At 53.4% G+C, this 11,087-nt stretch overlaps 1 long non-coding RNA gene across 1 annotated transcript in view; it reads right to left on the minus strand.

Annotated features, from left to right (window-relative positions):
* Positions 1-6,496: 6,496 nt before the first annotated feature.
* LOC102246020 overlaps positions 6,497-11,087 on the minus strand; it is a 6,460-nt gene continuing 1,869 nt past the window's right edge. Inside the window, exons 2-3 of the long non-coding RNA XR_313749.1 lie at positions 7,532-7,625; positions 6,497-7,380 (exon numbers count right to left, since the gene is read on the minus strand). This is a non-coding gene — a long non-coding RNA (uncharacterized LOC102246020). The remainder of the gene's footprint in view (positions 7,381-7,531; positions 7,626-11,087) is intronic.

Below are 11,087 nucleotides of genomic sequence, written 5' to 3' on the forward strand. Positions count from 1 at the left end.
GGCCAGCTCCTCGCTGACCTCCTCTGGGAGTCGTTTGGCAGGACCTCGTTGACAGCACTTTCTCCCACTTCTGAAATTTGTTGACCATCATTTTATTTTTATTATTATTTTAAAATTCTGGGATGGATATGTTTCTTTTTGTCATGTGAGACCCAATTTTCTTTGGGACCAGACTCTTTCACCCCTTCGCTACCTGGCCCCAGGCCAGCACAGAGGAGCCCTGCAAGGCCGTGGCTGGCCGACCCTCTCCTCAGTGCTGGCGTCAGTCTTCCACGTGGTGGCTTGTCTGGGGCTCTGATGGCTGTGCATCCAGGAGCTGCTGAGTGGGGCTGTCCTGGCAGGACGGGTGAATAGGACCCATGAAGGAGCCCCGGTCCCAGTGAGTCGAGGACGCCGGGAGCATGAACGACTGCGGCCGAGAGACACCTGGATGGGGATGTTGTGGAAATGGCAGAGGCCAGGCCGGTGGGAGAGGAAAGTGAAAGAGGTTGAAAGGAGAGAAGGGAAGGGTTAGGCAGAGGATGCAGGACCATGTATGCAGCTGGGGTAGATTTGGCAGAGGGGGAGGAAGCTAAAGTAGCTTTGCCTGCAGGTGAGGGCCCAGCTGTGAGCCAGACAAGCCTGGTGCCCAGGAGGGACGCTGGCAATGGTAAACATTGACTCTGAACCCTGAGGATTGTACCCACCCCGCCATTACCCGCTCCCATCTCTCCACGAACTCTAGGCCAGATGGGATGTGTGATTTCTAGGCCCAGCCTGACCTGTGCTCTGGCAACATCATCTGACACCAGGCTCAGTTCAGATCAGCTCTGCTCCACACCCTGCAGGTCCGCCCTGGGGCCGGAGCGGCCTTTGAAGTTGATGGAGAGAAGATTGGTGAGCTGTGTGCCGAGCCTAGATCTCCCAGCCGTCAATGAGGTGGGGAGGATATCCACTTTGAGCCCTTTTTTGGGGGCTGAAGTGTTGACACTTTCGTTGTCAAAATGTAGGTTTTTCATCCTTGAATGCTGTGTGAGGCTGACCAAACCGGCAGGTGTCTCTGGGCTGTAGGGTGGCCGCAATACTCAGTTCTAGGGACCACTATTCACTGTGCTCCTGGAGCACAACTCTAGGTGGTGCCGTTCACATAGAATTCAGCGTGCATGCCCCCCTCCCCCCCCTCCCCCAGGCGTGTGACAGTGGGCTGCCATCAAGCCCTGTTTGGGTCAGGTTCTGTTTACCACCCTAAGCTGGTCAACCTGAGAACCAGGAATATTCGAGTAAGGCTTTGCCTGGAGACAGAGAGATGGACAAAATGCTCTCCAAAGTTAAGTCCTCGTGGGAAGTGGGCCCCAGGAGACTGGAGCTGTTCTGGAACCACAGGACCAGGGAGCAGTATTCAGTCTTAGACTAGGAGGCAGGAAAAAGAAAGGACACATTCCACCCATCAGGGAAGGAATACCGCCTTACATCCCCAGATGGAAAAGGATAACCCATGTGTAAGCACCCAGTGGGACTGGCACTTAGTAGGTGTGCAGTTCATATGAAGGAATGAGAATCAGTGTCTACATTCCAGTCTCTAGATCTGGGGTTCTTGGAGGTGGAAAGGCATGGGAATTTGCTGAAATCTGAAATGGGAGCCTGACCCAGATGGGGGTCAGGAATTCGTTTCCTTCCCTTTTTCTCCTTCTTAGGGAAAGCTTAGTTCGCGGCTTAGGATGAAAAATAACATCCAGATGAAGGAAAGAAGGATCATCAGGAATGATAAATAATACTCTCCAGATGTGGCTTCCGCGCTCTGCATCGGAACGAGCCCTGCTGCCTCCAGCCACCTTGGGGGGATCCCCTGCTCAGCACGGCTGCAGCAACACGTTCTCCTAACTCCCCTTCCGGAATAGTCTTCAGGGTGTGCAACTCCGGTTTTGAATGTCCATTATTGGTGACAAATCTTCATTGTTTGCTTTTTGGAAATCAGTCAAAAAATAATCTATAGTTAACAATGGTTATCTTGACTATTTTGTAAAATGACTCTAAAGCCCATTTTTAAAGGAGACTGCAGAAATGCTTTAATCAATAGAGGTGCATAGAGGGTAAGTGTATGTCCTCCTAAGGTGACATATGGTTTTGAAGGACAACCCTGGTTTGTTCGCCCATGACTGTTTAAGAAGCTAATCATAGATATATATCCCAGGTTGTGTTCTATATAATAAAATGATATAATAAATGCATTATGATGTTGAAGGCTGTATGCTAACCACTTTAAGGCCTCTGACAATATATAATGCACTTGCTTTGGCCAAGGGAGGGAGGGACTGGAGAGGCACAGGGCAGACCCAAGTGAAGAATGGGTACAATTATCCAGGGTGAAGGTTTGGACCCCCACCTACATTTAAGAGTTGCCTAACTCTGCCTTCCTCTCTGGACCAGCTCTGCATCTGGTCAGCGGGACAGTGTGCGCGGTCCTTTCTCAGGGGGAGAGCCATGTCTTGTCCTGGCCCTGTCATTCACCTCCAGAAATCATCCTGAAGGTCTAAGAGAAGGAACCTGCTGGTTCATGAATTGTGTTAAAATGTATTTTTCAGAAAAATGTGTGTGGGTGGGGGGTGAGGTCAAAATGAACCCACACAGCAAATCTGCTTATAGTAATTATTAGTTAACCTAAATGAAGAACTCTCCAGTGGAAGTTTTTAGGAAGTTTCTTTTCCTAGGGAAGATCAGGAGGAAATGGGGGAGCACCAGGTCAGGGAGACGGGGGTCAGTCTCAGGATCACTTGTCTGCCTGGAGCAGTGGCCTCTGTCCATTTTGGAGACTCCTGGCTCTGGGCTTGGGGTGGGTGTGTGAGGTGGAGGGTGGGGGAGGTGGGCGTGACCGCCTGGGCTGGGGGGAAGGGGGGACAGAATGACCTCCAGGAGGCCTAGCCAGGCAGAACGCTCCGCTCGGTGCTCCTCCACTGATAACCAAGCTGCAAATCAGGAATTTATTAGGAGCTGAGACTCATTTTCCCACCCTTTATAGCCCTGACGACTCTGAGCCAAACTCTGGCAAGGGGCTTCCTCATGGTTTTAATTAGACAATTAATTTTTTATTGAGTCGTTTGATTTCTGGAGCCGATTTCACTCTCCCTCTTGTCCCCACCTGCCCCCCAGCTGTGAACAGCCAAGGGGAGCCAGGGGGGTTCAGAGAGGTGCAGAGAGAAACAATGCTGTCTGCCTTTGAGCTGTTTAGGCGGCAGGGAGCGGGGAGCGGGGAGGGAAGCGCTCTGCCCCCCTCAGCTGCTCTAGCACCAGAGACACTGTCCAGAGCTCAGACCTGGGCCTGCAGGGCCTGCACAAAGGCTTTCTCAGCTTCCCCTCCCAGCTTCTCGCAGGCTGTCGGGCTAATTAGTAACGCGGCGTGGGAGTGGGGGCAGGGAACAGGGCCGAGATGCATTAGCAGCGTTTCTGCGGTTAATCCTGCCGTGCTTGGAGGCTGTTTACCCTCTACCCAGGGATTAGGAACCTGTTTGAGTTAGAAGGGCACAGAGAGGCCAGGGCTGGGCTCTGTCCCCCACCTGCTTTTAGGAGCCGGGGTGAGGGCGCTGAGCCAGCAGAAAAAAAAAGAAGTCCAAGAAACCTGTCTCCAATCTATCTCCCTTATTGATCTCCCTGCCGCCCAGCTGCTGGCCTGCTTTTGAATCTTGATCCTCTCTGCTCCTGCTTCATCCCTGGGCATTGCCCTTGTTGTCAAATATCAATCTGGCTCAGAAAGGTGGGGAGGAAGGGAGGTGGGGGGGGCAGTGTTTAGCAGAGGGGATGAGCCCAGCGAGGAGGGGTCCCCTATGTCAGATGTGTTCCCTTGGAGGAGGGGGAGTCCCCTTCCAAGATGTCAGCCACCCCCTTACTCTACCCGGAAAGGAAGAGAAGGCCAGACTGTAGGGAGAACTTACTTTCAGCAGCAGAAGCAAGCAGCTCCTTCTTTAGAGCTTTATGATCCGACAAGACCAGTGTTTTATTGAGAGCAACGCTGCTGCGAGGCCTTGGGATTGCAGGGAGTGAGAGACTGTTTCCTCAGGTGTCCTGTTGGTGGGGACATTGTCACTTGTTGTTCTAGCACAAGGATTCCTGAAAGTGCACATGCACACACACACATACACACACATACACACACACACACACACACACACACAGTGACATAGCTACTTAGAACCAAACTGACAGCACCTGCACACACAGACGTGGGCTCTGAGGAGCCTCCGGGACAGGGCTCTGGGGCCCTCGCAGGTTGAACAAGCCCCCAAAGGAACACGCCAGGTTACCCTTCACAGAGGGGGACTCTGGTGACCCCCCACTGCCCACGTTCTCCTCTTGTGTCAGCGCAACACCAGTGTTGGTGGATGTGTGGACCCTCCCGCCCACCCCCACTGGGGTCTGAGAGCATAAGCTTCCCTTGGGGCCGGAGGCGGAAAGAAATAGCGGCACAGATTTACACTGGAGTGTGAGGGGCAAAAAAGATAAAGGGCCCAGAGTGAAAGCGGCCCCAGCTCATGTGCAGACTCTGGAATCCAGGATTTGTGCTCTAACCAGATTTTCTTCTTTTTTCCTTGGAAAACTCACATTGAGTGATCCCTCCGCTAGGGCTCACGGTGGTCCCATGCTGGTGCCAGGGGCCAGCCCCACCCAGGACAGGCCTTCTTGGGACAGTCCTGCCTCCTGCTGAGGGAGGCACTGACAGCCTGTCCACCCCCCCTCCCCCAAGCTGCGCACATGGTACTCGGCCCCGCCGGGGTAGCTTTGACCCAGGAACCAAGACATCGCTGGTTCGATCCCTGGTCAGGGCACATGCTGGGTTGCGGGCTGTGCAGAAGGCAACCGATTGATGATGTTCCTCTCTCATTGACATTTCTGTCTCTCCATCTCTCTCCCTTCCTCTCTCTCTAAAAATCAATAAAACATATTTTTAAAAAGAAGAATGGTATTCAGAAATTCACAGAAGAAAGGAAGGGAAAGGTTGAATATATTGGCGGGGGGAGTGGGAAGGGAGGGTGGAGGCAGAGCAAACCCAAGATTATCCATTGACATTTGTGCTTTCATGTGGCTTCAAGGTGGGGACTTCAGACCTTCGGACCCGGATTCCTAGGTGAAGGGCTGCAGTATGTGTGGGGGGATTTAGTGCAGGGACCCCTGGGACAGTGGGAACAAAGGGGCCAGGAGCCCAGGCAAACCTCTGTCAGAGAGGTCATCTGTGGGGGGGGGGGGGCGTCAGCATCCATCTGTAGGGACAGGGGGAGAGAAGAAAAGGTGAAAATACGAGAGAGAGAAGAAATAAAACTGAAGGCACTGAAACAGAGGAGAGAGCAAGCTAAGGATCCACACAAAGAGGCTGAGAAACACGTGTGAGCTTGGGAGCGGGTGGTGGGCAGCAGGAGGCGGGGAAGGGAGAGCCTGGGGAGGGAGGTCAGCAGCCGACACAATCGGCCAGGCTTCTGCGTGGGAAGGTGGGCAGGAAGGCAGGGAGGGGAAGGGGCTGCAGAGAAAGCCCCCGCCTGTGGCGCAGAGGAGAAGGGTGGCGATGGAACTGCCTCTCCCAGCTCCAGGGCCAACAGCACCCCCCTGCCCTCTCCCTGAGCCCAGGGCTGAGATTGACGGGACTGCAGCTTCTCTGGGTCCTGGGTGGATTTGAATAATTAAGTCATCTGGATTCTTATGATTTACCATTTTCAATGATAAATAGACAGCGCCCAAGCCAGCCAGTTGGCAAAACTCTGGCTGCTAGTTATAATTTGTCAAGCTGCCAGCAGATTCATGTTTTATGCTAATGGAGAGAGACTCATTGACTAGGGGGAGGCAGTGACCGGGTCAGCTCTTTCCTCAGGCACCCCAGAGGTCGAGAGGTCAGGGGAGAAAGGCCGAGGCCAGTATGGATTTTCTGTAAGGGTCAGTGTAATTTTATAATAATTCAGCTGGTACACAGGCTCTTGCATACATGGAAGGTCATGTATGCAGACATATGCTCAGATCTGCATGCACCCCCCCCCAACACACGTGCACCTGCTCCTGTGCGGGCGTCTGGGCCCACTGCACACAGTCTGGGGCAGGAACACTTGTCCACCCCTCTTCAGCTCACTTGCACAGGCACAACCTTGCTGTCACCTTCAGGCACGTGATTATAGCAAGGAAAACCCGCAGCCTGCTTGCTCGGAAACCCAGAGGAGCACCTCCCGCCACACACACACACACACACACACACACCCCGCACCGCACACATACACCCCGCACACCGCACACCTCAAAGATGGGGAGGGACCACTGGAGGACCCCCGTGCCTACCATCCCACCCTCCCAGTCCCTTTATTTCAGGGCTTCCGGGTCTGCTGATCCCAGGTGTGTCTTTCGCTCTAGTGGGGGAAACATGAGCCCCAGGACAGTCCTGGTTTTCAGCGACTGGGCCTGGGGAGCTGGAGCTGGGAAGACAGGGGCTCTGAGACCGGCACATGGAAGGCTGCAAGCAACATCAGCTGAATCCAGACTTTCTTTCCCAGTGATTGGTTTATTTATGTATTTGTCCACACTCATTGAAGCCTCACACTGGCAAGAATCTTTTTGACAGTCGTGACAAACGGAGGCAGAGGCGATGCTTTGCACATACTACATGCTAAATAAATATCGGTGGCATGAGCAGCTGAAGCTACTGACTTCTCCACGGAGCAGACTGCTCGTTCCCTTTCTAGTCCTCCGTCTCACCAAACCGTCACCATCACTGGTCTGAGAGGCCAGAGAAGAGGTGCAGGTCTGGGTGAGGACCACCTATTCCTTGATGCGAGAAGTCTGGGTCTTTGGTGTGATTAAAAAAATGCTAATTTTATACCAATGGAAGCAATCTGGGCTCAATTTTGACCCCCAAATGCCCTTAAAATGGGTCAATGAGCAAGGGAGGCCTGAAGAAGGAGCCTCTGTGGCTCCTCTGTGCCCAGAAGAGAATCTGAATTTGCTTCTGAGCAGGGCTGGAAGCTGCAGGTCCTTACCACCCGCTGCTTGGAGGTTTGGGGGACTATGGGGAAGGATTAGGGGCACAGAGAGAAACATTTCATTCCCGTTCCCCACCCCACCCCCACCCCCCAAGTGAGGGGACAAAAGCACAACAGCAAACTGAACAGAGAAGAGGCCCAGGCATCATGGAGAACTGAAGGCAGAAGCTGCTTCCAGCGTCAGGCTCCAGGAGGCAGCGGCAGCTGCAGGCTCTGCTCAGACATCCAGGCCCCAAGAAGTGAATTGGGCTCCTCCTTCCCAGCCGGGCCAGGTAGGGGCACAGGAGCAGCTCAGGGCAGATGTCTGATCCGCTCCACCGAGGCCTGGAGTGAGCGACCTCCCTTCTTTGCTCCCTTCTGGGCAGATGTGGATGGCGGTGGGCCTGGCCAGTCAGGGCTGGAGAGACAGCCAAGAGCCAGAATCAACCAGCCTCTCCGTCCAAGAACAGGGAAATAGGACTTACTTACTTAATAGTTTAAGGCACTGACCTGGCATCACTGACCTCACCTCCCTGCACCAAGGTGAGTTCCTACAAACCCTCACTCACCCTGTGAGAGCAACGGCCTGGGGGCAACAGCAACTCCCGCCCTCCGCAGGGGCTGGGGCAGGCCTGCAGATGGCTGGAGGTGAGGAAGGATGTTCTGGAATGATACAGGGATCTGATGGTAATAAGCATGACTGACACAGAAAACAAGTTGGTTCATCCCACACCTGATCAGCAAGCTTACTCCACATCATTTTGCCCTTTACTTTCAATCCCAATATTTGCAACCACATAATGAACTCTGGGGGGCTCATGTTAGCTTGCCTAAAAGTCTCAGAACAAAGCCTCTGGGATACAAAGATAGTACAAGAACCCATCTTGGACTAGATTAGCGGTTCTCAACCTGTGGGTCGCGGCCCCTTTGGGGGTCGAACGACCCCTTCACAGGGGTCGCCTAAGACCATCGGAAAACACATATATAATTACATATTGTTTTTGTGATTAATCACTATGCTTTAATTATGTTCAATTTGTAACAATGAAAATACACCCTGCATATCAGATATTTACATTACGATTCATAACAGTAGCAAAATTACAAAAGTAATTTTATGGTTGGAGGTCACCACAACATGAGGAACTGTATTAAAGGGTCGCGGCATTAGGAAGGTTGAGAACCACTGGTCTAGATGGAGAGAGAGAAATAGAAAGGAAGGGAGGGAGGGTGGGAGAGAGATAGAGAGATAGAGATAGAGAGAGAGAGAGAGAAACACAGATATTAGAAACATCAATTGGTTGCCTCCCAAAGGTGCCTCAACAGGGAATCAAACCCAAGGAAGGAAGGAAGGGAGGGAGGAAGGGAGGAAGGAAGGAAGGCAAAAAGCTCAAGAACAGGGGAGGAAAGCTGAAAGAGCAATAAGCAGTGCTGGGAAGCACAGGACTGAGGCCCCCTAAGGGGGAACTGCAAGGTATCCTGTGGACATGGCTTTCCAGCCAGTTTGGGGGTCCTTTAGCACATCCTCAAGGACTGCACTGTCCTTGGAAGACCTGGCTGACCTCAGTGACCTGCCCCATCCCATTTTGGAAAAACAAAAGGGTGATCTAATTGGCTGTAACTGGGAAGTTCCCTCCCCCCTCCCCCCTACCCCCAGCACTTGAACTGGGTGTGGAGTGCAGGCCCAATGAGCTTCAGATGCACAGCCACCCCAAGCTGAGCTCCTTCACAAGCTGAATCTAAAGCCAATTTGCCAATTAATCTCTGTGTGTGTATGAGTTCAGTGAGATATACTGTAAATCTAAGACCACTTGCCCTGGTAGGAAATGTCCTCATTCTCTTTCAAGAGTGAGGTTCTCTGGCTCCTCCAGCACTTGCAAGACTCATGCCAAGCGCTTTACAGATCAATCCCAGCCCTTCTGGCGAGGAGAAACGCCCTGGCCTGGAGGCATCTCTGAGGCAGGGATGGAGAGAAGGAAGGCAAAGGGGGGAGACGTTCCTTCTCACAAGGAAGAAAGTGAAGATGCCTTTCCCAGGGGCGACCAGGCCTGTGTTCGCCCCTCTCTCACCTGCATATACACAGGCAGGCTCACCGAGATTCCAGAAGGACCTTCCCGTGCAGAAAGCCCATTCAACATGTGGCCAAAGGAGGCCTAAGTTCTCAGAGTCAGAGCCTCACCCAAGAACAAAGCAGCCCAGTCTGCAGTCTGCGGCCAGCGAGGTCAGAGTGGAGGCACCAGGGGTGGCGGGAGAGGGGACTGGGTCTAGGAGAGGGGCCCACCGCCTGCCCCTCTCTCAACTGCCTCTTCTGCTTCCTGTGCTGATTTGGGAACTAGACCTTGACCTGCTGAGCCTCACGGCTAGCCCGGCTGAGGCAGGAGGAGCTAGGTCAGCTGCTTCTATGGAGAAGCTGGTGGCAGGAGGCCTGGGTGGGCCCTGGCGCTGGGGTAACGGTGGTGGTGGTGGTGGGTCAGGGCAAAGCTGCCTGGGGTACCGCACAGTGGGGCGATCTGGTCCCTACCTTTCCCCACGGGGCCTCTCCCTGCCCACTCTTCACCTTGAGCCTTCCCTGCCTCTGCCCCTCCCAAGTGGGTTCCCCTTCATGTTAATTCGGTTTTGTTCTCTCTCCTTTCCTTTCTTTCCTTTTATCTCTCTGTATCTTTATATTATGTTCCCTTCCTTCTTTTGCTTTCTTTCTGCCGTAACTCTCCCTTTTCCCTCTCTATATTCTTCCTTTCCTCGACCTTTCCTTCCTCTTACCCTTTCTCCTATCTTTCTTCCTTTCTTTTCTATTTCATTTCTCATTCTCCTTTCTCATTCTCCCCTCCATTTCTTTTTTATTTTAATTTCTTTTCCTTCCCTTTTCTTTTACTTTCTAGCTCCCTCCTTTTATTAATTTGTTCTTTCTTTCCTTCTCTTTGTGTACTTTCTGCTTTTGTTCATCATAAAACTAACTAATCCCGCTTGTTCATTCTGTCCTTTGTCAATATTCCTTCATCTCTCTCCCAGCCGCCCTCCTGGGGACCCCTCCTCTATCCCAGCATTAGGGCTTTCTCAAATGGTTTCTTCCCTCACCCGTCTTTTTCTCTTTGTTGTTCTCAAATTTTCTAGTCCTTTGTGCTGTTTCCCTGACCTTCTTTCTCTCTTCCTTTGTTTCTACATCCTCTCTCTGCAGCAGGCATATGGCATGAAACAGCCCCCTCCCCAAGTCAGGGCTTCTGTCCTGTGTCAGCCCAGCCACCCTTCATGCCATTCTTTCTCATCTTCCCTCAACTTGGGGTTCAGTCTCAAAGGCTCAGGAATGGCGCTGTTCCCCTAGTTGAGAGGTCAGGGCGGGGTCCACAGCTCCCCACTACAGGCTCCAGGGAGCCTTGCCAAACTGCCAAACTGCCAATCTAATTGAAAAGAGAAGAAAGGAAAGGGTAAAAGAGAGAGAACCCCATAGCTTGTGGGGTGAGGGGTAGAGGCAGTGTTGGGGAGGCAAAAGGTATTGGCTTCATCAGAGAGGGAAGGGGCAGAGCCCAGAGCCAGGTGCCTCCCTCGCACACCCCGAAGCCAGCCGCCTCCGCTGTGGCAAAAGAGGCCTCAGGCGGCTCCAGTTAATTTGGGGATGGGGCGGGGTGAGATCTTCCAGCAGCGCCTCTGAGTGGAGGGGTGCGCAGGGTAGCAAGGTGGGAGGAAAGGAAGGGCTTAGGTTAGTTCTATCGGTCGCCTTCCCATTGCCCCTGGACTTGTCCTTCTCAAGGCCCAGGGTTTTGGAGACCACACTTCAGGCAGTGTTGGCCGTGGCCTCCTGAACCCCTCCGCTAGGCAGGCCCAATCCCGGGCGCCCGTAGGAGCAGGTGCCGGCGCAGCGCCGGGTCACCCTCAGAAAAACACCGGCTGCAGCGAAAACAAAGGCCTGGGCGCACTGGCAGCTTTGCAGCCCCGGACACAGCCGGGCCCAGCGGCCCCTGGAATTGGAGGCGCGGGCTCGGTCGGGGCCAGAGACAGCACGGCGTGGACGTGGGAACCCCAGAGACAGCACGGCGTGGACGTGGGAACGGTCTCTCCTGGGATCCACAGCCTCCCCCGGGCCTTTCCAAAAGGCGGCCCAAATGCGCGGCTGCCGCCTGCCGGTTCCCG

The sequence above is a fragment of the Myotis brandtii genome, unplaced genomic scaffold (assembly GCF_000412655.1).
Source record: "Myotis brandtii unplaced genomic scaffold, ASM41265v1 scaffold29, whole genome shotgun sequence".
NCBI lineage: Eukaryota > Metazoa > Chordata > Mammalia > Chiroptera > Vespertilionidae > Myotis > Myotis brandtii.